Source organism: Crinia signifera, chromosome 19 (genome assembly GCF_055691185.1).
Source record: "Crinia signifera chromosome 19, ASM5569118v1, whole genome shotgun sequence".
Classification (NCBI taxonomy): domain Eukaryota; kingdom Metazoa; phylum Chordata; class Amphibia; order Anura; family Myobatrachidae; genus Crinia; species Crinia signifera.
The window spans coordinates 19476474-19501724 of NC_139226.1; the positions used below are offsets into that span (position 1 = coordinate 19476474).

At 45.3% G+C, this 25251-nt stretch overlaps 1 long non-coding RNA gene across 1 annotated transcript in view; it reads right to left on the reverse strand.

The window, feature by feature from the left end:
• Nucleotides 1-6652: 6652 nt before the first annotated feature.
• LOC146041727 (uncharacterized) overlaps nt 6653-25251 on the reverse strand; it is a 27381-nt gene continuing 8782 nt past the window's right edge. Inside the window, exons 2-4 of the long non-coding RNA XR_014463565.1 lie at nt 14767-14948; nt 7216-7237; nt 6653-7139 (exon numbers count right to left, since the gene is read on the reverse strand). This is a non-coding gene — a long non-coding RNA (uncharacterized LOC146041727). The remainder of the gene's footprint in view (nt 7140-7215; nt 7238-14766; nt 14949-25251) is intronic.

Below are 25251 nucleotides of genomic sequence, written 5' to 3' on the forward strand. Positions count from 1 at the left end.
GATTGGTAGACTAATGAGGGAGAGAGGGAGATTGGTGCTATGTCAGGGAGTCTCCTGCAGAATGCAGGAGGAGAGGTAACTATGATGTAACAGTGTAATGTGGGCTAGGTGACATGAGGGAGATTGATAGACTAATGAGGGAGAGAGGGAGATTGCTGCTATGTCAGGGAGTCTCCTGCAAAATGCAGGAGGGAAGGTAACTATGATGTAACAGTGTAATGTGGGCTAGGTGACATGAGGGAGATTGCTAGACTAATGAGGGAGAGAGGGAGATTGCTGCTATGTCAGGGAGTCTCCTGCAGAATGCAGGAGGGGAGGTAACTATGATGTAACAGTGTAATGTGGGCTAGGTGAGATGAGGGAGATTGGTAGACTAATGAGGGAGAGAGGGAGATTGCTGCTATGTCAGGGAGTCTCCTGCAGAATGCAGGAGGGAAGGTAACTATGATGTAACAGTGTAATGTGGGCTAGGTGACATGGGGGAGATTGGTAGACTAATGAGGGAGATTGCTGCTATGTCAGGGAGTCTCCTGCAGAATGCAGGAGGGGAGGTAACTATGATGTAACAGTGTAATGTGGGCTAGGTGACATTAGGGAGATTGGTAGACTAATGAGGGAGAGAGGGAGATTGCTATGTCAGAATGCAGGAGGGTAGGCAGAATGCAGGAGGGTAGGCAACTATGCGCAGAACCTGTGTAATCCATGAGTGTACTGGTTTAAAGGGGCTATTCTCCCTTGTGGGGGTCCATGACCCGCATAGAGGAAGAATAGAACCTTTGGTGAGCGTAGCGAGTCACCGAGCCCGCAAGGGGCTTCTTTGCACTCGCCCCCCCCCCCCCCCCCTGTTGGAGTACCGGCAGTCGGGATTCCGACATCGGAATACCGACCGTCGGGATCCCCAGAGCCGACCCTAGCCTAAATGACGCCCTAGGCAAGATTTTGGCTGGTGCCCCCTAGCACCGCCACTAGTTCCTCTTCTGACCCTGCTCCCCTTTCCAAGCACCATCAACCCTCATCATAGCAGTCATCATTTTGGTGCTACTACCCACAATATTTTAAAAGAGAAACAGTGCACACATTCAGTGCGCAGCCCAAACAGGGGTGTGTTCTTGCTGGGAAGGGGCATGGCCACACAATAGTACCCCCAATTCAAATTATGCCACACAGTTGTGCAACTTTATTCACATTATATCATGCGATGGTGTCCCTTATTCACATTACATCACACAGTAGTACCACTTTACCTTATGTACATTACTCCTCACATTATTCACATTACACCCTTAGAAAAAAATCCTGAGAAAATAATGTAATTTAAGCACCTCCATGGCCACACTGCAACCCAGTACAAAGCAGTGTGTGCTGGGCAGAGGAGAAGAGCTGCAGCTACTGCTAGGGTTACCACCTAGTCCCTTTAATTCCGGACACATGTTAATTACACAGGTTCTGTGGCAGTTTAAAATCAGGTGAAGTGGAGTCTTGAAGTCAGCCAGCCACAGAACCTGTGTCATTAATATGTGTCCGGAATTAAAGGGACTAGGTGGTAACCCTAGCTGCTGCTGTCACTTAAGGGGAGGGGGCCCGGGGCCCCCACTGGGCCCTTTCATCAGACTTTGGTCTGGGCCAGTGGCGTAAGTTCGTCCCAGTTGCCCGGAGGGAAGGTAAATATTGGTGCCCCCGAAAATCTCAATCAGTAAGGTGTCTGTCTACAGTAAGACAGGTCATGGGTTCTAACACAGGGTGTGACACTTACAAAAATAATGTTAGGACAGGGAGTCAGCCCCAAAAGCGACATTGATGGCTTTCAATTAACTGATTCAAACAGGCAGGGGAGGAGAGGTGCCCCCTTGGGAGCAGGAGCCCGGCGGCAGATGACTCCATTGCCTCCCAGAGTTACGCCTCTGGTCTGGGCAATTTGTATCCCCTACCCCTTTCTCTGGGCACCCCTGATAATACCACACAGTAATGCCCCTTACACATGACACACATTATTAATGTCCTTATAAACATAATGCCCCTTACACATTATGCCAACCTTTATTAATGCCCTTCATACACATAAAGACACACATAATGCCCCTTACACATATGTTGCACAATATTAACGCCCTTATACACATGACACACATAATGCCTGTTACACATATGTCGCACATTATTAATGCCCTTATACACATGACACACATAATGCCTGTTACACATATGTTGCACATTATTAATGCCCTTATACACATAATGCCCATTACACATATGTTGCACATTATTAATGCCCTTATACACATGACACACATAATGCCTGTTACACATATGTCGCACATTATTAATGCCCTTATACACATGACACACATAATGCATGTTACACATATGGCGCTGGTGGGGATGGTGGCCGGCGTCGCCATCCCCTGCAAAGATGGGACCTGCTCCATCTGTATACATGACACACATAATGCCCATTACACATATGTTGCACATTATTAATACCCTTATACACATGACACACATAATGCCTGTTACACATATGTTGCACATTATTAATGCCCTTATACACATGACACACATAATGCCCATTACACATATGTTGCACATTATTAATGCCCTTATACACATGACACACATAATGCCCATTACACATGTCGCACATTAATAATGCGTTTATACATGACACACATAATGCTCTTACACATATGCCGAACGCTATTGCACAACCAACCCACCCGCAGACAGCACTCGCACAGCCGCTAACACTGTGACCTCTGCCTCTGCTTGGATACAGATGTTTCCTCATACATCTTGCCTCAATAAGCCATGCAGCTCCTGGCCAGTTCTGCTAACGTTTGGTGCCTTTTTTGCTGAAAATTCGTCTTATTTGCATTGTTATGTGACCAGCACACAAGGAGCTTCCGGTGATTAAAATAATATGCGGCATGCCTATATTCTGTGAGCGACTGTGGCTGTACCTGCATACGGAATGCTATGTTACAGTGATTTCCATGAATACACTATTTCATATGCAGATACAGCCTCACTCACACATAGAATATAGGCATGCTGCATATCATTTTAATCAGCAGAAGCTGCTGGTGCCCCTAAGCATTCCAAATGCCCTAGGCAGTTGCCTAGTTTGCCTATGCCTAGGGCCGGCTCTGGGGTTCCCCCCTGTTAGAGCGCCATACCACACCTGTTTAAAGAGGACACACTTTAAACCGGCCCCGATCAGCCTGTTTCTATAGCAGCCGCCGAGTAAGTCCCGGGCTACACACAGACTACACACACTGGAAGAATGATTCGCTGGTGAGCAGCTGGTGAATGGTTTGCAGCTATTTGCCGATCCTGATCATATTTGCAGCGAAGCTAAGCAATTTGCAGGCTTGCAGGGGGCCGCATTTCAATTAGGCAGGGGAGCTATCTGATCGCAGGCCCCTGAGAATTAGCACCGGTCCAATCAGGACTAAATTAGACCCAATATTTGAATACAAGAAATAAAGGTTGACATGCTAATCGTTGACATATGAAAAGATTGACATGAGTTTTTCACAATTGTTTTCACTTTTTGACTTTTTCATACTTTACCATTCATGTGCATACGATTATGAATGGTGAAGTGCAATTTATCCCCAGGTCAGTTAAACAGACATGCAGAATGCTGCGTGCAGTTATAGTGACACCTCTAAGTCTCTGGCGCCCTCTACTGTGCATTCGGTTATAACAGGCCTTGGACTGAAATAGATAAACCATAAACAAATAAGATACTAATGGACCCATTTATGAACGATCACATTTACAATGGAATCTGGGTGGAATGTGACCGCTCCAAAAAGAGTCCGTCCCTGCGAAGTCCGCAGCCAGAAGAAGGGGGGGGGGGGGTGGTTCTGTGCATGTGCTGTTATGCGCTGACCCCCACTGACCCTGCTGACCGCACTGCTGCCAGGGCAGTGCGGTGTTTAGACCATAGGCTACAATGGGCTACTGCCATATCCGTCCGCATCCCCCATAGATGCGGCCGGCAGCGGTGAAGGGGGGATCACAGCAGGGATCGGAGATTCCTGATGCGGTAACCTTTGATACATTAGGGGGATACTTAATATTTGCGGCTAACCCCCGGGGATTTAGCCGCAAATATTACTTGATAAATGCGGCCCTCAGCCAGAGAGCAGTTAGGAGGCTTACATTTTTTGGTTTGCAGGAAGGAGTCAATGGGGCCCATTTATCAAACCATATTTGACCAAAACCAAATACACCCGTTTTTGGGGGAACTACCATTGGTGCAGCAGGTGCAGTGCACCGGGGCCCCTGAGGACTAAGGATCGCATTGTAAAATGCGATCACATCACAGGGATTTATCAAATTTGAGGGTGCAGGGACAGAGCCCATCCCTGCGAAGCCCTGACCAGGACGCCGGGGGGTCTGCGCATGCGCGGTTATGCGCTGACCCGCCGGCAGTGCGATCCCGTAGCCATAGGCTACAATGGGCTATCGTCATCCCAGAATGGCGTTAGCCCAGGGATGTGATGGTCTGCTACCTGATGTTGAAACATCGGGCATCTTCGCATCCCCCATAGAAACCTATGGGGGATGTGGCAAGCGGAGCTGCAGGGGGGATCGCTGCAGGTATCGGAGATTCCTGCTGCGGTCCTTCTTTGATACCATCTACACCCTTAATGCAAGTGTGCCTGTCATGTTAGGACAACAGGACACACAATTCATAGGAGTCGACATGTGTCAACTTTCTCAGTGCAACACAAACATACACTTCACATTATTTATTTATACACCTCTATCACGTCTAACAGCAACAATGTGGTTTTGTAAGACCTTTTTTACTTGCAATGTTTTATAAATTTGTCCTGCTCATGCACACAATCTGGGAAACAATCTTACAAATTGATAACTTGGACACTGATGTTTAAGCAGCCAATCTGCTCCTAACTGTCTTTTTCACACTCTGTATGTACGATGCCAGGTAGAACATGATTTACACCATCTCTGGGGAAGGATTCCTACATCTGCCCACCACTCTGTGCCATACACACGCAGATGTATCTTCACATCTGGCTGGTTGGAACAAAAACCTGGTTATGGATGAGAGCAAATGACAGTTGACCATTTGCTTGGAAATGCTGGAAAACTGACAAACTGTCACTCATCCATAACCATGTTTTTGTTCCAACCAGCCAGATCTGAAGACAAATCTTACTAGTGTATGGGCATTGAATTTGTAACCTTAGGTGATGGTTTCACACTATCCATTTTTGCATGCTTGGTGGAATCACACATCTTGGCCTCTACCACTCACTATCAACATCCATCACTGTTGTTTGGGAAGGGAGGACACATTTGTATTCCTCTCTTATAAATGTCTCATTAAACCCATAGTTGCCTACCTGACCCTCTCCATGAGGGAGAAAATGCTCTGTTCCTGGACTTCCCTGGTAATGTATAATTGCCAGCACCTTTGGTGAAACACCTTTCTCAGCAATTACCTAGCTCACCACAGGTGCTGGCAATCATACATTACCAGGGAAGTCCAGGAGCAGAGCATTGTGTCCTCCTGGAGATGGGCATGCTGGGAGATATGGATAATGTAGGATTGCCAGCACCTGTGGGGAGCTAGGTAACTGATAAGAAAGGTGTCACCACAGGTGCTGGCAATCATACATTACCAGGGAAGTCCAGGAGCAGAGCATTGTGTCCTCCTGGAGATGGGCATGCTGGGAGATATGGATAATGTAGGATTGCCAGCACCTGTGGGGAGCTAGGTAACTGATAAGAAAGGTGTCACCACAGGTGCTGGCAATCATACATTACCAGGGAAGCCCAGGAGCAGAGCATTGTGTCCTCCTGGAGAGGGGCACGCTGGGAGGTATGGATAATGTAGGATTGCCATCACCTGTGGGGAGCTAGGTAACTGATAAGAAAGGTGTCACCACAGGTGCTGGCAATCATACATTACCAGGGAACCCCAGGAACAGAGCATTGTGTCCTCCTGGAGAGGGGCATGCTGCGAGGTATGGATAATGTAGGATTGCCAGCACCTGTGGGGAGCTAGGTAACTGATAAGAAAGGTGTCACCACAGGTGCTGGCAATCATACATTACCAGGGAAGTCCAGGAACAGAGCATTTTCTCCCTCATGGAGAGGGTCAGGTAGGCAACCATGATTACGCCATCACTTCATCCACTTCAACAGCATACTTAATGATGTGTGTTACACATACACACAAATAATGTATTGATGTTCCACACTGCACACAAAACATTTCGCATCAAACACGTTCATGTAAGTTTAGGAAAAATGATTTATTGCTGTTTAAGCGTCACAGCAAATGTTAAAAAAAAAAATATTTGCAAAAAATCATTTTCAACACATAAAAATATACAACCAGACACAACAAAATGTGCCATAACATGAAACATGTGAGACCCAACAGGTGCATGCTGAAATCAAAGGCCACACCAGCATCGGATCTACATCATCCAGGAATTATGCTAGCCAGGATCCACAGCATCAAAACAAGACCCTACATTTCTCGATTGTGAATTACAGATGTTGGTACCCTTTACACGGGAATAGTGTTCTCACACAGGAAGTGGCCCGCCAGAGCAAAGGACAAGATTTGGGGGCAAACCACACACAGTCAATAAGGTGGCACCACATCATTTTTTCCTCCCTTTTTTCCCCCTTGGATGGTGGGGACTTGGGGGCAGCAGGTCTTCATCCTCGTCGGACCGTGATCTGAGGAGGCTCAGCTGCTGAGGAAGGGGGTGGTGTTGGCTCCCTTTTGCCAGCATGGGGTGGGGCAGCAGGTGGAATAGCTGCCTGGCCCGCTACAAGCGCCCTGGTGGTGCTGGCAAGGTCCGCCAGAATGTCCTTCTGGCGGCTGGTTTGCTGGGCAAGGTTGTTATTGGCAGCCGCCAGAATGTCATTCTGGCGGCTGGACTGCTCTGACATATTTGTCATGGCAGTCACCACCTTTTCCAGCAATACCACTTGACGCTCATTGCGTTCGCCACTCTCCACCCCTTGCTGCAAGATTGTATTTAGCAGCCGGCTTGCGATGTTCTCCTCAGCCTGTTGGTGAGCATGCTGTCATTGTGGGCCTGAAGAGGAAGCTTCTAGGGATGCTGGAGACTCCACCTCAGCTATGATAAAAATAACATGGTCGCCATCACATCAATAAACCATGTATATTAACAACAATGCAGTTGCCACATTTACCTGTTAACTCAGCAGCAAAAACCTCCACCGGGGATAAGGTGGGGGCGTGGCCACGGCAGGACGAGAGTGAGGGTGTGCGTCTGAGCTCCCCCGTGCACGCCGCTGCTAAAAGATCCTGCTGCCCAATGGTCTGACGAGCTAAAGCCAAGTGGAGAGTACCTGCCGAGAGTGCCTGCCTGCGGTCCTGTTTTGTGCTTGAGCTCCGGAGCGTTTACCCGGCCGGGTGAGAGACGGCGCGTGGAGCTGGGCGTGCTGGTTGGGGTCCTCATTCTTTGCTGACTCCGTCTCCGGCATTGCCTGTCCGTGGAGCGGGCGCCGGGCTGTGACGTCAGACGCCGCCGGGGATCCCGAAGTGCTGCGGGTGTGAGCCGCGGCGGGCAGGAGAACCTGCGGCGCCCGGCTACAAGGGGCTGCCCCCATGACTATCGCTAGCTTTGCTTGACGACTACAGTGACGTGCCCCCAGCCTAAAAAAAAGCGCTTTACACGGCCCCTGGCTGCTGCGGGTGTGAGACGCAGCTCCAGGGTGGAAAATCGAAGCAAGGTGGTGGTCGGCTGCTGTGGGGGGGTCCCTTGCTTGGTGTTCAGCGGAGGCCATATACAAGAAAGTGTACCAGGTCCGTGTGAGAGACGGGCTATTGGGCAGGACCCCATACCCAGAGGACCGTTTCCTGGAAATTGTGGGGTTTGAACGGAGGCACCTGCTGAGAGACATATCCGTGGACGAAGATCTGGTGGCGGTGGGTGAGTCCCTGTGGGTATAACCCACTTATCGTGCCCGGTTTATAAAGACTGTGTACCCAGAAGGGTCAATCTATTGCTTGGAGAGCCCTGAGGTTCCCTGCTAGCAGCGGTGGACTTTGAGTGCGGTATTATACGGTGCTAGCCGGGCCAAGTATACTAAGTCTAGAAATCTACAGCTTAAGTACGTGACTGTGTTAATGTGGGCCCGGAGGGTTTACCTGCCGGTGAATTTAATTTCTTGGTGACTCCCGATAATATCTGGTAGAATACCAGCACATGACATTAAACCTTGTGTAAATACGGTTCACTAAGTTTGGGCTAAGTATATCAATATCCAGAAACCCATAAAGTGAGTGTGTAACCGAGTAACTCTGTGCCGGAGGGGCTACGTGTAGCTGAATTGTGCATTATGGGTAAGACTGGTCAAAATACGACGGCGGCGGCCAGATTGGAGAAGTTTGCCCGCTCCCAAGCAGGCAGCAGCTCCCAGACCAGTACTCCTCTCTCTACCCCCACGAAGGAGAGTAAAAACCCACCTCCCCCAGAGGTAACATTACAACAAGTCCTTGAGGCTATCAACACTTGTGAAACTCGTTTATTAGAACAAATAAACAAAGTTCAGTCCGATATCACACTCCTCAGGAATGATGCTCAAAAAATTCGTGAGAGAATGACTGAGGCCGAGAACCGCATATCTACAGTGGAGGACATTGTCGGCCCTTTACAGATTCAGGTTAAATCCGTCAGTGATCAAATGTCCGAAATATGCAAAAAAATGTCCGACATGGAAGGTAGACTTAGACGGAATAACATCCGTTTCATCGGCTTTGAGGAACGTATAGAGGGTAATGCCCCTGAAAAGTTCCTGGAGGAGTGGTTATTTCAGATGTGTGGCAACAAGGCCTTCTCTGCTCAATTCGCCATAGAGAGAGCTCATCGGATCCCAGGCCGGCCTCCTCCCCCGGGTGGTCCATCCCGTACTTTGATAGCGAAGTTTCTAAACTATAGGGACCGGGACAGTGTGTTGCGGCTGGCCAGGGAAAAGGGGGATTTTTCCCATAATGGAAGGAGGATCTCGGCCTTTCCGGACTTTCCTTTAGATGTCCAGAAGGACCGTGCAAAATTTAAGGACATTAAAGGTCGCCTTAGAGAGTTGGAATTAAAATATTCCATGCTCTATCCGTCTAAACTGAGAGTGATAGCGGATGGGGCTACGAAATTTTTTTTCACTCCCGGGGAGGCGGCAAGGTGGCTTGATGCCACTTATCCGGGCAGGAAACAGGTGGCACTGAGCTAAAATCTTTAAATGAAGTGTCCTGTTTATGTCGTGGTAACATTTTGCATTTGTTTGTTTCAGTTATCTCTCTTCTTGAATAGGGAGAACTTTTGTGGTGAACCCTAAAGGTTATCTGGACAACTGCTCTGGCAGTGCTAGGAGCAAGTTGAGCTCGTAATATAAGTCTGTAGGTAAATAATGTGGGGGATCTGAAGTTAGATTATAGTAATTCTGTGGAGGGCGGCGGGGGTGCACGGGGGAGGGCGGGGGTAGATCTCTTTGGTGGCCATTAGTTGATTGCTCTAGGAGGCTACTGTAACTGGAGATAGCTTAAAGGGGGGATTTGTGTGGAGGGGGGGTAGGGATATAGGTATGCCATGGGAACTGGTTATACAGGGTGGGGGAGGGGGGTGGGGTGGGATGGGTGTCTATGTTTGTCTTTGTATTTGTGTATGTCCGTTCACAGCAAAATTCAGCAGAGTTTGTTCCATATATTGGCACCTGAAGGGCCTAGAATATTGGCTAAAGTGCTGGCAGCCTATGAAAAATGAACCCAATGCTGGTCCACTGCATATTTGTCAAAGAATGAGGCCTATCGGTAAAATCTGTTTTGTGGCCCTATTGGTCAAACTATTGTCTATGTCAGGAAATGTGGGATAATATGAACCCAATGCTGGTCTACTGCATATATATCAAAGAATGTGGCCTATCGGTAAAATCTGTTTTGTGGCCCTATTGGTCAAACTATTGTCTAGGTCAGGAAATGTGGGATAATATGAACCTAATGCTGGTCCACTGCATATATATCAAAGAATATGGCCCATTGGTAAATTCTGTTTTGTGGCCCTATTGGTTAAACTATTGTCTATGTCAGGAATTGTGGGATATAGGTGGATCTCTTGTGCAGATTAAATGGTTAAATTCTTGACCTGGAATGTCAGAGGTCTGAACTGCAGGGTAAAAAGAGCTTTGGTCTTGAAACAGTGTAGGAGTTTGGACTCTGACATTATTTGCTTGCAAGAGACCCACCTGCCTAAAGAGCGATTGGGATCTTTAAAACGTCCCTGGATAGGGCATAGCTTCCATGCCCCCTTCTCTTCTTCTTCCCGGGGGGTTGCCTTGCTAGTCAAGAAATCTGTGGTCTTTGATATGGGCTCCGTGAAGATCGATCCCGGGGGAAGATATATTTTTTTGGAGTGTGCAATTGACCATGTACGGTTCTGTATCCTCACAGTATATATCCCACCCCCATTCTCATACGATGTGGTGAGAATGGCGGTGGAATTTGCAGCATCCTTTCCGGATAATATAGTGATTTGCTTGGGGGATTTTAATAAGGTACCTCAGCCTCACCTGGACAGATGGTATAGGCCTGATAAAATAAGTCCTAGGGAAAGTAATAAATTCTCTGAGTTTATAGAAGAGATAGGGTGGAAGGATCCCTGGAGAATCAGGAATCCAGATCGTCAGCAGTTTTCCTGCTATTCTTCATCCCATAGAGTGTTCTCAAGGATCGACTTGATTCTGGTCTCTGAGAATGCCCTTACCAAAATTAGGCATGTAGACTATAGGGCCCGGGGGATTTCAGATCATTCGCCGGTCACTATGGAGATTGATCTAGAGATCCAGATAGGGTTTAGATATTGGAAACTGCAGGCATACTGGTTGCAACAAATGGGGGAACAGGGGGAGATGGAGAAAATGATAGATGAATTATTTGAAGGAAATGATGGGTCCTCTACAAATCTTGTTGTGTGGGACGCCTTTAAGGCGTATTTAAGGGGGGTGTTTATTAAAAAGATAGCCTTCCTGAAGCTGTCTAGTAGAAAGAGGGCAGGTGAACTGGAAGAGAAAATGATTTGTCTTGAAAATATCTTCCTGTCCAATAAGACAGATTCAGCAAGGTTGCTGTGGCTGGCTGCCCAAAAAGAGTGGGTGGAGTTTCTCCAGGAGGTAACCTGCCGACGGCTTACCTCAGGGTCAAACAGGTGGTACGCTGAATCGGATCGGACTGGGAAATTTCTGGCACACATTATGAAACAAGAGAGTCCTTCTAACATTATTCCCCTGATCAGGTTAGAATCGGGCCAAGAGGTTACCAATACCCCTAAAATATCAGAACTATTTTCCACACACTTTGAAGAGGTATATAGGTCTAAATTAAGTCGCAGTAATGAAGAAATTTGTCAATATCTGGCAGGGCTGGAACTTCCAAATTTGCTGCCCTCCTCAAGAGATATATTGGAGGCCCCCCTGACAGTGGAGGAGGTGATCGTTGCAATTAACTCCCTTCCAGGGGGTAAAGCCCCTGGTCTTGATGGCCTCCCTGGGGAGGTGTACCAGAAATACATTGGGAAACTGGGTCCTCAGTTGCTGAGGGTTTTTCAATGTATGGAAAAAGAGGGGTGTATACCGCAGTCTTTGACAGAGGCTGCAATTATTATGATCCCCAAAAGTGGCAAAGAACCGACACGAGTCGACTCGTATAGGCCTATATCATTGATAACGTCAGATGCTAAGATATATGCTAAAATATTGGCAACTAGACTTCAGAGAGTAGTAGATCAGGTGGTCCACCCCGATCAAACGGGCTTCATGGAAGGGAAGTCGACCATGATTAATCTTCGTAGAGCATATACTTACCTTCAGACTGAGGAGCTGAGGGGGTCGGATGCAGTGCTCGCGTCATTTGACGCGAACAAGGCATTCGACTCAGTCGAATGGCCTTTCTTGTGGAGGACTCTGCAGGCCTATGGGTTTGGGGAAAAGTTTATAAAACGGATCTCACTGTTATATCAAAATCCAAGGGCTCGAGTGACCATCAATGGGTTCACATCCCCCTCTTTCTCTCTCTCCAGAGGGACTCGCCAGGGATGCCCTCTATCCCCTCTGCTGTTTGCAGTGGTGGTGGAGCCCCTGGCGTGTGCATTGAGATCAGCCCTGGGGGGCGAGAACGGGGGTAGGGGACCTAGCAGGAACTTAGTTTCATTATATGCAGATGATCTGCTGGTGGGTCTATCGATGCCTGGGGACTTATCTGTGGTAATGCAACTTATACAAGAGTTCGGGGGATATTCCGGCCTTACAATGAACTGGGATAAATCTAACTATATCCAGCTGGGAACTGAGGATGGGTCGAGCTTAGTTCCCGAAGGACAGCTAAAGAGGGTGGAAAAATTCAGGTATTTGGGCATCTCTTTTACCAGAAACTCAGGAGATTTTATCTCCCAAAATATAATTCCATATATTAGTTTATTAAAATCTAAATGCCGTAGTTGGTCCAGACTCCAGATATCTCAGATAGGACGGGTCAATCTGGTTAAAATGGCATTATTGCCTAAATTTTTGTATATAGTGCAACATTCCCCAGTTTTTATTGGGGATGAGCACTTTAGGAAGATTAAGAGCATAGTCTCCTCATTTATCTGGCGGGATAAAATGCCTAGAGTAAAAATGGATGTTATGAGCCGGGATAGAGATAAAGGGGGAATGGCCCTCCCGGATTTCAAAATATATTACATGGCCGCTCAGATGGTTCAAATATATGCTTGGGTAAGGCCAGGAGAAGACTCAGCCGAGTTGCGAAGTCTTGTGGAGTGTGTGGATCCTGACTATACACCTCTTCAGAGATTGTTTGTGAGAGGGCTCCGGAGGGATCTCCCTCCTATAATCAGCCAAGCGGTTAAAATCTGGAGATGGTCCTGTAAACTAACAAAAGCAGTTGGTCTCGATCCGGACACTCCAATCCTTTCGCTAACAGGTATGGGGGACCTCAAGGAACAACAAGGAGGGTTAGTGTGGAATACCTACGGGGTTAATACATTGGGCCAATGGTGTCAGGGAGGGGTGCTGAAATCATTTTCCCAGTTGCAGGCAGAATTTAGTATTCCTAAGGCAGTCTTCTTTAGATATCTTCAAGTAAGGAGTGCTATGAATGTAGGGGGCAAGTCCACCAGGTGGGAGGTGGTGGAGGCTCCGTGCAAAACCTTCATTAAACAACTAGCGAAGGGTAAGCGCTTGTCTAAAATGTATCACTTTTTACATTCATTTGTTCAGGCTGAGGATTTGAGGGTTCTACGGGAAAAATGGACCAAGGACATCCCCCAGTTAGATGAAATAGGCTGGAGGGTGGCCTTGGATGGCCCACGTCAAGCAACAAACTTGATGCGGACTCAACAGGTCCAATTCAATATTCTACACAGGACCTATGTAACGCCTGTCAGATTGAAAAAATTTGCTGGGGGTGGGTCTGATAGATGTCCGAAATGTGGAGAAGGGGACGCCACTCTTGACCATTTGTTGTGGAGCTGTAAGATGGTTAGTAGGTTTTGGGATGAAATAATTGAAACTCTGGTCCTGATTGGTGTCCCACGAAATGCCCTAAATAAACTGAATCTGGTCCTTGGGATATGGGCAGAAGGGACAATCCCCCGGGAAATGAAACAGATGGCAAAAAACCTAGCGGCTTTAGCGAAGGTAATAATCGCACGTAGGTGGATGTCCCCTTTGGGACCGCTCCACGGAGAATGGGTTAATTTAGTTAACCAGACTAGTGAACATGAAAAGTACGTGTATGCATCCCGGGGCTCGAGCTATAAGTACCTGGGCATATGGGGTTATTGGAACCGGTCAGTAGACCATAGAGTCAATATCAGTGAGAGATTGAATGTATAAGCACTGGTTTTGGGATCAAATTTAAATAATGAGACAATATAGGTGTAGATGCACATATGAGGAGATTTCCTCTCTTACACAGAATGAAGTTTAATAAATTCACTAATAATAGGGAAAAAATGTAATTAATTTTTTTTTTTTTTTTTTTTTTTTATTGTCATTTCATAAGATATTTTTATAGTGGGCACGTGAGCTGAAATAGGTCCACATTTAAGTGCTAGAGGAGACTCTAGTGAAAATAGATGTGGGTAGTATATGTACACGGAGATGTCCTTGACACTTTATGTTACACTTAGTAATTTTGGAGTACAAATCAATAGATAGCTTAACAAAATGGGTGTCTCTTCTCCCTCTTTTTTTTTTTTTTTTGGTGTTTGTGTGTGGATAGATATAATTTGATATCTAGGATATATACTCTCTGGACTGAGGGACTTTTTGGGTCAAATATGGTATATTACCCAAGGTATAGGGCCGGGACTATAGGTAGTAGGTTTTTTTTTAAAGTTAACTGTGGAGTATGGTCTATGAATAAGTGGAGAAGCCTAATAAATAGGCCTGGGGGGTCTGGTAGGGGCTTTTTGGAGAGGAGAATGGACGAGGGGATGGAAAGGGGGCTGTGTGCAATGGGCCAGGGGTCACTGTTATGGATAAAGCTGAGTGGTCCTTCAGATGGGAATTTTTTTTGGGAGTCGTGCTGTGAACGTGTTTATGTCTGTTTTGTGTTTTTTTACATGAGGTACTGTTTTTTAAGTAATGAACTGTGCAATGTGAGTACTATGTTGGTACCGAAATGTAACTGTGTGTTTTGTAATGTTTTATATTGAAAATTAAATAAAAACGCAATTTAAAAAAAAAAACCTCCACCGGGAGCTCACTATCCATGTTAGATACCCCCCTGATCTCTACCTCATCAATCACATCTAAGGCAGAGTACTCCAGGGGGTATACTCCAGGTTGGATGGCATGGGCCCACTCCCGGTGGTCATGCTGTGGATATTCCAATCAGCTCCCTTTTCAGGCCCGATTTGAAGTCCTGCCACCTAAAAATCCAGAAAATGATGTTTACTTACTACATATCTCATGGCCTCTGCTACCACACAGCATTAGTATCGAAAATGTATCATTGTGGCTGGTATGGTATGTATCTGTATAATACCCCTTTCACATCGCACTTTTAAAACGGTATATTGCCGTTTTTTTTCCCATTTTAAAACGTTTAAGGCTGCAATGTGAAAGTGCCAAAGTTGATTTACCGGTTAAAGTTAACCGATATTTAAACACGGTTAAAAAGCAGAGTCCTACACGTTTTAAAGCCGTTTTTTAGGCAGTGTGAATGGCTCTATTTCAATGGCTTGAAATGTGTCCCTTGGGGGTTAAACGGGTTGAATGTTTGAATGGTATTAAATGTTTTTTAAAACGGTTTTCACCTGCAATGTGAAAGGTCTCAAGGCTCAGACCCGTTTTAAAGTCCCATTTAAGAATACCGTGTCATTACCCATTTCTGCAATGTGAAAGCAGTATTAGTTTACAGCTCACACATTTCTGTATCCATAATAAACCATCACACTATCACATACGTACCTCTATTGATCAACATTAATCAAACACAAATGATGATCTTAGATTTCATAACGTGTGACACATGTGGTGTATGCTGTGACATGTACGTGTGGTCTCTACTATATAGGTAGAACCTCTCAACCATTAAAAGCAATGATCTCTGAGCATATCCTCAATATCAAATAAGGATTAATTCCATATGACCTGTCCAACCACATTAAAGAATAGCAATAATCTTCTTATCAGTCTCTATGTCCTAATCACATTATAACATCCTAAAAGAACAACCAAGCAAATTTTAGCAACACCAGAAAAAAATGAATTGTACAACATCACCACATCAGAAATACAAATACTGGCCAAAAATACTCAGGAATAACTAGATTAATAGGGAAAAATGACTCTAGAAACTGACGACACCACAAGGCGGGCATCAGATGACCGAAAGTAAAGAGGTATGCACTTGCTACGTGGACATAGTTGCAAAGATCAGAAGTGACTGCGGCCGGAAGAGACACGTGGATACATCTGCAAACACCCGCCGAGCACTGAGACCGGAAATGACCAGGACCGGAAGTGATCTCTCAGATGCCCGGCTATTATATAAAAGAAGATAAGGGAGGACGATCTCACCAGGGCACCTTTTTTTATCAACAACATAGGCTGCGGGTACCTATTAGCCCATCATATATTCACAACCTTTAGGGACCACTCTGAACAAAGGAATCATCACTTCCTGATTCCAATCACAGGAACCGGAAGTGAACTAGGGGGGGCGGTACTCAAGAATAGAATAAAAAGCCCAGCCCAGTACACTGAATCTGGATCCTGAAGAAGAGACACAGATCTTGAAACATGTTGATCTGATTTAGTGTACCACCACAGGAACCAACTCCAGTTCTGGGTAAGTGCATTGTGGCCAGATCCGGATCTTTGGTCACCTTAGAGAAACCACACCCACTGGCTTGCCCAAACTGGAGTTTTACCCTGTTTTTATCCTCCATCTTGAAAAAGTTTCCAGCATACAAGTGGTTACGAAACGCATTGACTTCAGCAAACACAGTGTGAGGTCTCCTGATTGTCCGACTGAGCCAGACCATGCTACACGCTATCTGCTGCGGCTTGCATCAGCAGTGCTGCCAGCTCACCAAGCCCTCCAGCACAGACACCGTGCATTGCCCGTCCAACACCGCAGTTTGCATTGGAAGTGCTGCCGGCTCACTAAGCCCTCCAGCACGGACACCGTGCACTGCCCGCCTAAAATCACGGGTTACTCCAGGACCGGCGCAGCTTAAACAACTCCATATACCGGCTCTCTTCTACCACAGCCGTCCAGCTGCTCAATTACCAGTGCACCCTCTGAACTGGATACCGCATCTACTAGGTGAGCCAATTGCCACTTCTAATGCTCCCTAGCTTCACCTTACAAGGAATATATATGTACAAACAGTGCATCTAGCACCAACAGACTGCCTCCGAATTATTATTTGCGTGTTACATTTACATGCTAAAAGGATTGGCTCCTTCCATCACAAGTGGTCTACTGTTTCTTGTTATCCTTAAATCGTGTGAATCTTACTAACAGACATTGGGCAGTATTCAATGAGAATACTGATGACATGCAGCGAATCCTGTTTAGGATTCGCTGCACATTCGCCACTGCTCGCCGCGTTCCGGAGCCTCGCCGGCTCCAGTATTCAACGAGCAGGGGCTCACTGCCCCTGACTGGCGAATTTTAACTCCTGCGGCGATGCCGCAGGGAGCCCGAGGACGGCGGCAGGCAGGGAGATGGAAGTCTCCCTGCCTGCCCCAGAACGTTTGTGGGGGAGAGGTGGGCTCCCTGGGTGCCAGGCAGCACAGGCTGCCCCCCGGGGGTGCCAGCAGGGGACCGGGTATATTCACTACACCCGATCATGCATATGTAATGATCGGGTGCAGTGAATATATGAATATCTAATGAGCGGCTCGGCTCCGGCCCCCTGCTGGCTGGTCTGTGTAAAAAAATATATATATATATATATATATAGGCAGATAGAGAATCCCAGCAAGCAGGACCCCAAACACGGCACTGGAAGGTCTTTGTACAAACAGGACTTTATTTTCTCAACGTTTCGCGGAGTTTAACCGCGTCGTCAGGAGAAACAAGCAAGACAATGAAACATACTCACAGCTCACCTTATGTAGGGACCGGCATGCTGCATCCCCCGCCCACACGCCACAGATCACGGAGACCGGGATCACCTGTGAGTGGCGCACAAGATGACATCATGCAACCACAACAGGTCTGGGTTGCATAGCAACCAGCGTATCTCCGAGATCAGCAGCGCCGGCCGGCGTTAGCAAAGCAGTGCTAGTCAATACATAGGTTTATTTAAAAGAAATTACATTAAAACAATACAAGGACCAAAAGAAACATTACATAGTAAAGATATCTACAAAAGAACACGTACATATAAATACAATTAAAATAAAAATGACATTTAGTAAAATGTCACCACATACATATAAAAGAAATTAAGAACCAACAGTCAGAAAAATTAATTTTAAACACAATGCTATGTGTCAGATACGTCCAGTAGATAATAAATCTACATCAAAGTATTCCAGGCAATACGCTCATTAAGGCCCCTTGGAGACACAGTATCAAGTCTGTATATCCAAGAAGCCTCCAGGCGCAACAATTTTTTATTGCGGTCACCCCCCCTAATATTCTCAGGTACATGATCAATTATTAAATATTTTAGGGAACAAAGCTGGTGACCATGCACTTTGAAGTGCACAGCCACCGGCTGATCGCACGGTTTCCCCTTTAAAGCTGCTTTAATGGCAGATCTATGTAAGGCCATTCTTTCCTTGAATTTCCTGGACGTTTTGCCCACATAATAAAAGCCACACGGGCAGATTATAATGTAAACCACAAATCGAGATTCACAAGACAAAACATGGCGTATCTTGTATTTGAAGGCATTATGAGGGTGCTTAAAAGTGCCACCGGTGATTAAATAACCACAGGTTACACAATTAGGACACCTGTAACATCCAGGTTTTTTGGCAGAAAAAGTATTAAGTGTAGTATGATCACTAATATCAGTATGTACCAATAAGTCGCGGAGATTTTTACCACGACGATAGCAGGACAGGGGTCTGATGTTTTTGAAACATTCCAGCTTTTTGTCAGAAGCTACAATTGGCCAGAGGGAACGAGTTGCAATAGGCAGTACAGGGCTGGATGTGTCAAAGGTAGTAACTAATGGAAAAATTGCTTCCTTGGCTTTAGATACAGGTTTTAGAAGATCTTTACGATGTAACCCTAAAACTTTACTTTTGGACAACTGTAGCTGATTAAGAGGGTATCCACGTTCACGGAACTTCTCAATTACTTTATCCAACTCAGATGGGAGGGATGACCAGTCACTACTGATCCTCGCCACCCTCACCATCTGTGAATACGGAAGCCCTTTTTTCAGGGGGGGTGGGTGATGACTACTAGCCACCAATAGGGTATTCCTATCGGTCTGCTTAGAAAAAACCGATGTCTTAATCTGTCCATTGGTAATGCTTACAAGAACATCCAGGAATGCAATTTCCTTGTTACTACATTTAAAAGTGAATTTAATGGGAGAATCTAATTCATTGATTTCCCGCATCATGTCTAGGAAGGTGCTCTCACCACCTCCCCATACCATGAACACGTCATCAATGTATCTGCAGAACATCTGGATGTGCGGTCTGTGGCGGTGTGCAAAAAATACACTCTGCTCAAAACCGAACATGTATATATTCGCATATGATGGTGAAACCGCTGCCCCCATCGCACATCCAGATGTCTGCAGATACATTTTGCCATCAAAGACAAAATAATTACGGGTGAGAATAAGCTCTAATAGTGTCAGATATAATGTTACATCAAACCCGAAATGTTCAACCTTTTGACACAAAAACTCTTTAACTGCCCTTAACCCTTCTCCATGCGGAATTGAGGTATATAGACTTGTGACATCCATAACACATAATAGTGTATCTGGTGCCACAGTGCCCAATTCCTCCAATTTATTTAAAAAGCAGGTAGTATCCTTAAGATACGTAGGTTGGATGGAGATGTGTGGTTGCACCAACATATCCAAAAGCTGGGACGTAGGTTGAAATAAACTCCCCCTGGCCGATATGATTGGTCGACCAGGGGGATTAGTCGCATTTTTGTGGATTTTGGGTAACGTGTATAATGCTGGTGCAACCGGGTAATGTACTTTTAACGCAGAGCAACATTTGTCATCAATTAAACCATCACTTTTTGACCTATCAAGCAGGTCAAAAAGTTCTTTTTGGTAACACATTGTGGGGTCACCACGCAATTTACAATACACTGTAGAGTCGCTTAGTTGGCGAACTGCTTCTAAACGATAGTCATTAACATTTTGTATCACTATCCCACCCCCCTTATCGGCGGGGCGGATAGTGATAGTTTTATCATTACTCAAACAATTTAAAGCACGTTGTTCTTCAGCCGATAAATTGCAATGTGAAATTTTATTAACAACAGTGTATTTATGCATAGATTCACCCAACAATCTGTCAAACGTTTTCAACGAGGCATTATGGCTAATGGGATCATAGGTAGACAATTTCTGTTTTTTAACAAAGTCCTGCACAACAGATGTCGACACATTTTGTGTTGACCCTTGAAAATGTTCCTTAAGGCGCATGTTACGCGCTATTTTGTGTCTGTCCATTTGCCAATTAAAGTCATTATGTCGATTAGTCGGTATGAACGACAGTCCTTTGTTCAATACCGATTTTTCAGCCTTCGTTAGAACACGATGTGACAAGTTATAAATTAGCTCCGGGACTTGGTGCGTGCTTTTGAATTCCCTTTCGCACTGGCCCCCTCTTCTTGTCCTTTGGCTTTTCCACCCCTGCCACGGGTGGTTGCGCCTAAAGGGGGACGCTTAGATGTACTTGCGTCATCAGAGTCTGGGACAATGAAATCGCTGTCACTTTGGGATGATGAGTGATAGTTGACATTTCTATCCTTTTTATTACGCCAAGTGCGTTTTCTCTGGGTGTTACCATAGCTTTGGTTACTTTTATCTGAACCAGTCAACCATCTGTACACATTGTTATAGTCATAGTCCTGTTGGACAGTGGTAAGTTTAGATTTCTTAAACTTAATTAGCTCAGATTTGTACGCATCACATTGTTGATTTAATTTCACCCAAAGTTTATCATTGGCGCGGTCAGCCATCATGGCTTGATGTTCATCATGAACCACAGTCACTTTATCCCTGGTGATTTTAAGCTCACGGCCAGCAAATTCGATCACAAGCAGCATTAGATCTAGGCTGCATTTATTTAATACGGCAACCCACCGTCGACAGAACTCTGGGCTAGCACGCCCTATCGTAGGTACATTACGGACACGAAACCCTCTGGGAATCAACTTCTGTCGAAAATAGTCAGAAAGTGACTGACCATGTAAAAGATAGTCAATCTCCTTTTTACGCAATTTGAATAACTTCTGATAGACGTCCTCCACATTAACAGCACTGTATTCTTGTTCAGTTACAAACAAAATCTGCGATGCTTCATCAGGAGAAAAGTTCAATGTCTCACCTCTGGGAAGTTCTGAATTCCCCGGATCAGTGAAGCCGTCAATCCGTTGGCTGTTGGTAACAGACTGCATGTCTGTGCAGGTGAGCGATGAAGTAGGTAATTAGTCACTGAGCTCAAAATAGCGGAGGTGCCTTGTCCCTTTAAGGTGTAAGCAAAACACCAAGTCGATATCCACGTCTCGGACTGGCACTCTCTCCTCAATAGTTAATAGCCTCCGTGCCCTTGTAGAATAGGTATAGGCAGATAGAGAATCCCAGCAAGCAGGACCCCAAACACGGCACTGGAAGGTCTTTGTACAAACAGGACTTATTTTCTCAACGTTTCGCGGAGTTTAACCGCGTCGTCAGGAGAAACAAGCAAGACAATGAAACATACTCACAGCTCACCTTATGTAGGGACCGGCATGCTGCATCCCCCGCCCACACGCCACAGATCACGGAGATGAATTAGATTCTCCCATTAAATTCACTTTTAAATGTAGTAACAAGGAAATTGCATTCCTGGATGTTCTTGTAAGCATTACCAATGGACAGATTAAGACATCGGTTTTTTCTAAGCAGACCGATAGGAATACCCTATTGGTGGCTAGTAGTCATCACCCACCCCCCCTGAAAAAAGGGCTTCCGTATTCACAGATGGTGAGGGTGGCGAGGATCAGTAGTGACTGGTCATCCCTCCCATCTGAGTTGGATAAAGTAATTGAGAAGTTCCGTGAACGTGGATACCCTCTTAATCAGCTACAGTTGTCCAAAAGTAAAGTTTTAGGGTTACATCGTAAAGATCTTCTAAAACTGTATCTAAAGCCAAGGAAGCAATTTTTCCATTAGTTACTACCTTTGACACATCCAGCCCTGTACTGCCTATTGCAACTCGTTCCCTCTGGCCAATTGTAGCTTCTGACAAAAAGCTGGAATGTTTCAAAAACATCAGACCCCTGTCCTGCTATCGTCGTGGTAAAAATCTCCGCGACTTATTGGTACATACTGATATTAGTGATCATACTACACTTAATACTTTTTCTGCCAAAAAACCTGGATGTTACAGGTGTCCTAATTGTGTAACCTGTGGTTATTTAATCACCGGTGGCACTTTTAAGCACCCTCATAATGCCTTCAAATACAAGATACGCCATGTTTTGTCTTGTGAATCTCGATTTGTGGTTTACATATAATCTGCCCGTGTGGCTTTTATTATGTGGGCAAAACGTCCAGGAAATTCAAGGAAAGAATGGCCTTACATAGATCTGCCATTAAAGCAGCTTTAAAGGGGAAACCGTGCGATCAGCCGGTGGCTGTGCACTTCAAAGTGCATGGTCACCAGCTTTGTTCCCTAAAATATTTAATAATTGATCATGTACCTGAGAATATTAGGGGGGTGACCGCAATAAAAAATTGTTGCGCCTGGAGGCTTCTTGGATATACAGACTTGATACTGTGTCTCCAAGGGGCCTTAATGAGCGTATTGCCTGGAATACTTTGATGTAGATTTATTATCTACTGACGTATCTGACACATAGCATTGTGTTTAAAATTAATTTTTCTGACTGTTGGTTCTTAATTTCTTTTATATGTATGTGGTGACATTTTACTAAATGTCATTTTTATTTTAATTGTATTTATATGTACGTGTTCTTTTGTAGATATCTTTACTATGTAATGTTTCTTTTGGTCCTTGTATTGTTTTAATGTAATTTCTTTTAAATAAACCTATGTATTGACTAGCACTGCTTTGCTAACGCCGGCCGGCGCTGCTGATCTCGGAGATACGCTGGTTGCTATGCAAAGCAACCCAGACCTGTTGTGGTTGCATGATGTCATCTTGTGCGCCACTCACAGGTGATCCCGGTCTCCGTGATCTGTGGCGTGTGGGCGGGGGATGCAGCATGCCGGTCCCTACATAAGGTGAGCTGTGAGTATGTTTCATTGTCTTGCTTGTTTCTCCTGACGACGCGGTTAAACTCCGCGAAACGTTGAGAAAATAAAGTCCTGTTTGTACAAAGACCTTCCAGTGCCGTGTTTGGGGTCCTGCTTGCTGGGATTCTCTATCTGCCTATACCTATTCTACAAGGGCACGGAGGCTATTAACTATTGAGGAGAGAGTGCCAGTCCGAGACGTGGATATCGACTTGGTGTTTTGCTTACACCTTAAAGGGACAAGGCACCTCCGCTATTTTGAGCTCAGTGACTAATTACCTACTTCATCGCTCACCTGCACAGACATGCAGTCTGTTACCAACAGCCAACGGATTGACGGCTTCACTGATCCGGGGAATTCAGAACTTCCCAGAGGTGAGACATTGAACTTTTCTCCTGATGAAGCATCGCAGATTTTGTTTGTAACTGAACAAGAATACAGTGCTGTTAATGTGGAGGACGTCTATCAGAAGTTATTCAAATTGCGTAAAAAGGAGATTGACTATCTTTTACATGGTCAGTCACTTTCTGACTATTTTCGACAGAAGTTGATTCCCAGAGGGTTTCGTGTCCGTAATGTACCTACGATAGGGCGTGCTAGCCCAGAGTTCTGTCGACGGTGGGTTGCCGTATTAAATAAATGCAGCCTAGATCTAATGCTGCTTGTGATCGAATTTGCTGGCCGTGAGCTTAAAATCACCAGGGATAAAGTGACTGTGGTTCATGATGAACATCAAGCCATGATGGCTGACCGCGCCAATGATAAACTTTGGGTGAAATTAAATCAACAATGTGATGCGTACAAATCTGAGCTAATTAAGTTTAAGAAATCTAAACTTACCACTGTCCAACAGGACTATGACTATAACAATGTGTACAGATGGTTGACTGGTTCAGATAAAAGTAACCAAAGCTATGGTAACACCCAGAGAAAACGCACTTGGCGTAATAAAAAGGATAGAAATGTCAACTATCACTCATCATCCCAAAGTGACAGCGATTTCATTGTCCCAGACTCTGATGACGCAAGTACATCTAAGCGTCCCCCTTTAGGCGCAACCACCCGTGGCAGGGGTGGAAAAGCCAAAGGACAAGAAGAGGGGGCCAGTGCGAAAGGGAATTCAAAAGCACGCACCAAGTCCCGGAGCTAATTTATAACTTGTCACATCGTGTTCTAACGAAGGCTGAAAAATCGGTATTGAACAAAGGACTGTCGTTCATACCGACTAATCGACATAATGACTTTAATTGGCAAATGGACAGACACAAAATAGCGCGTAACATGCGCCTTAAGGAACATTTTCAAGGGTCAACACAAAATGTGTCGACATCTGTTGTGCAGGACTTTGTTAAAAAACAGAAATTGTCTACCTATGATCCCATTAGCCATAATGCCTCGTTGAAAACGTTTGACAGATTGTTGGGTGAATCTATGCATAAATACACTGTTGTTAATAAAATTTCACATTGCAATTTATCGGCTGAAGAACAACGTGCTTTAAATTGTTTGAGTAATGATAAAACTATCACTATCCGCCCCGCCGATAAGGGGGGTGGGATAGTGATACAAAATGTTAATGACTATCGTTTAGAAGCAGTTCGCCAACTAAGCGACTCTACAGTGTATTGTAAATTGCGTGGTGACCCCACAATGTGTTACCAAAAAGAACTTTTTGACCTGCTTGATAGGTCAAAAAGTGATGGTTTAATTGATGACAAATGTTGCTCTGCGTTAAAAGTACATTACCCGGTTGCACCAGCATTATACACGTTACCCAAAATCCACAAAAATGCGACTAATCCCCCTGGTCGACCAATCATATCGGCCAGGGGGAGTTTATTTCAACCTACGTCCCAGCTTTTGGATATGTTGGTGCAACCACACATCTCCATCCAACCTACGTATCTTAAGGATACTACCTGCTTTTTAAATAAATTGGAGGAATTGGGCACTGTGGCACCAGATACACTATTATGTGTTATGGATTTCACAAGTCTATATACCTCAATTCCGCATGGAGAAGGGTTAAGGGCAGTTAAAGAGTTTTTGTGTCAAAAGGTTGAACATTTCGGGTTTGATGTAACATTATATCTGACACTATTAGAGCTTATTCTCACCCGTAATTATTTTGTCTTTGATGGCAAAATGTATCTGCAGACATCTGGATGTGCGATGGGGGCAGCGGTTTCACCATCATATGCGAATATATACATGTTCGGTTTTGAGCAGAGTGTATTTTTTGCACACCGCCACAGACCA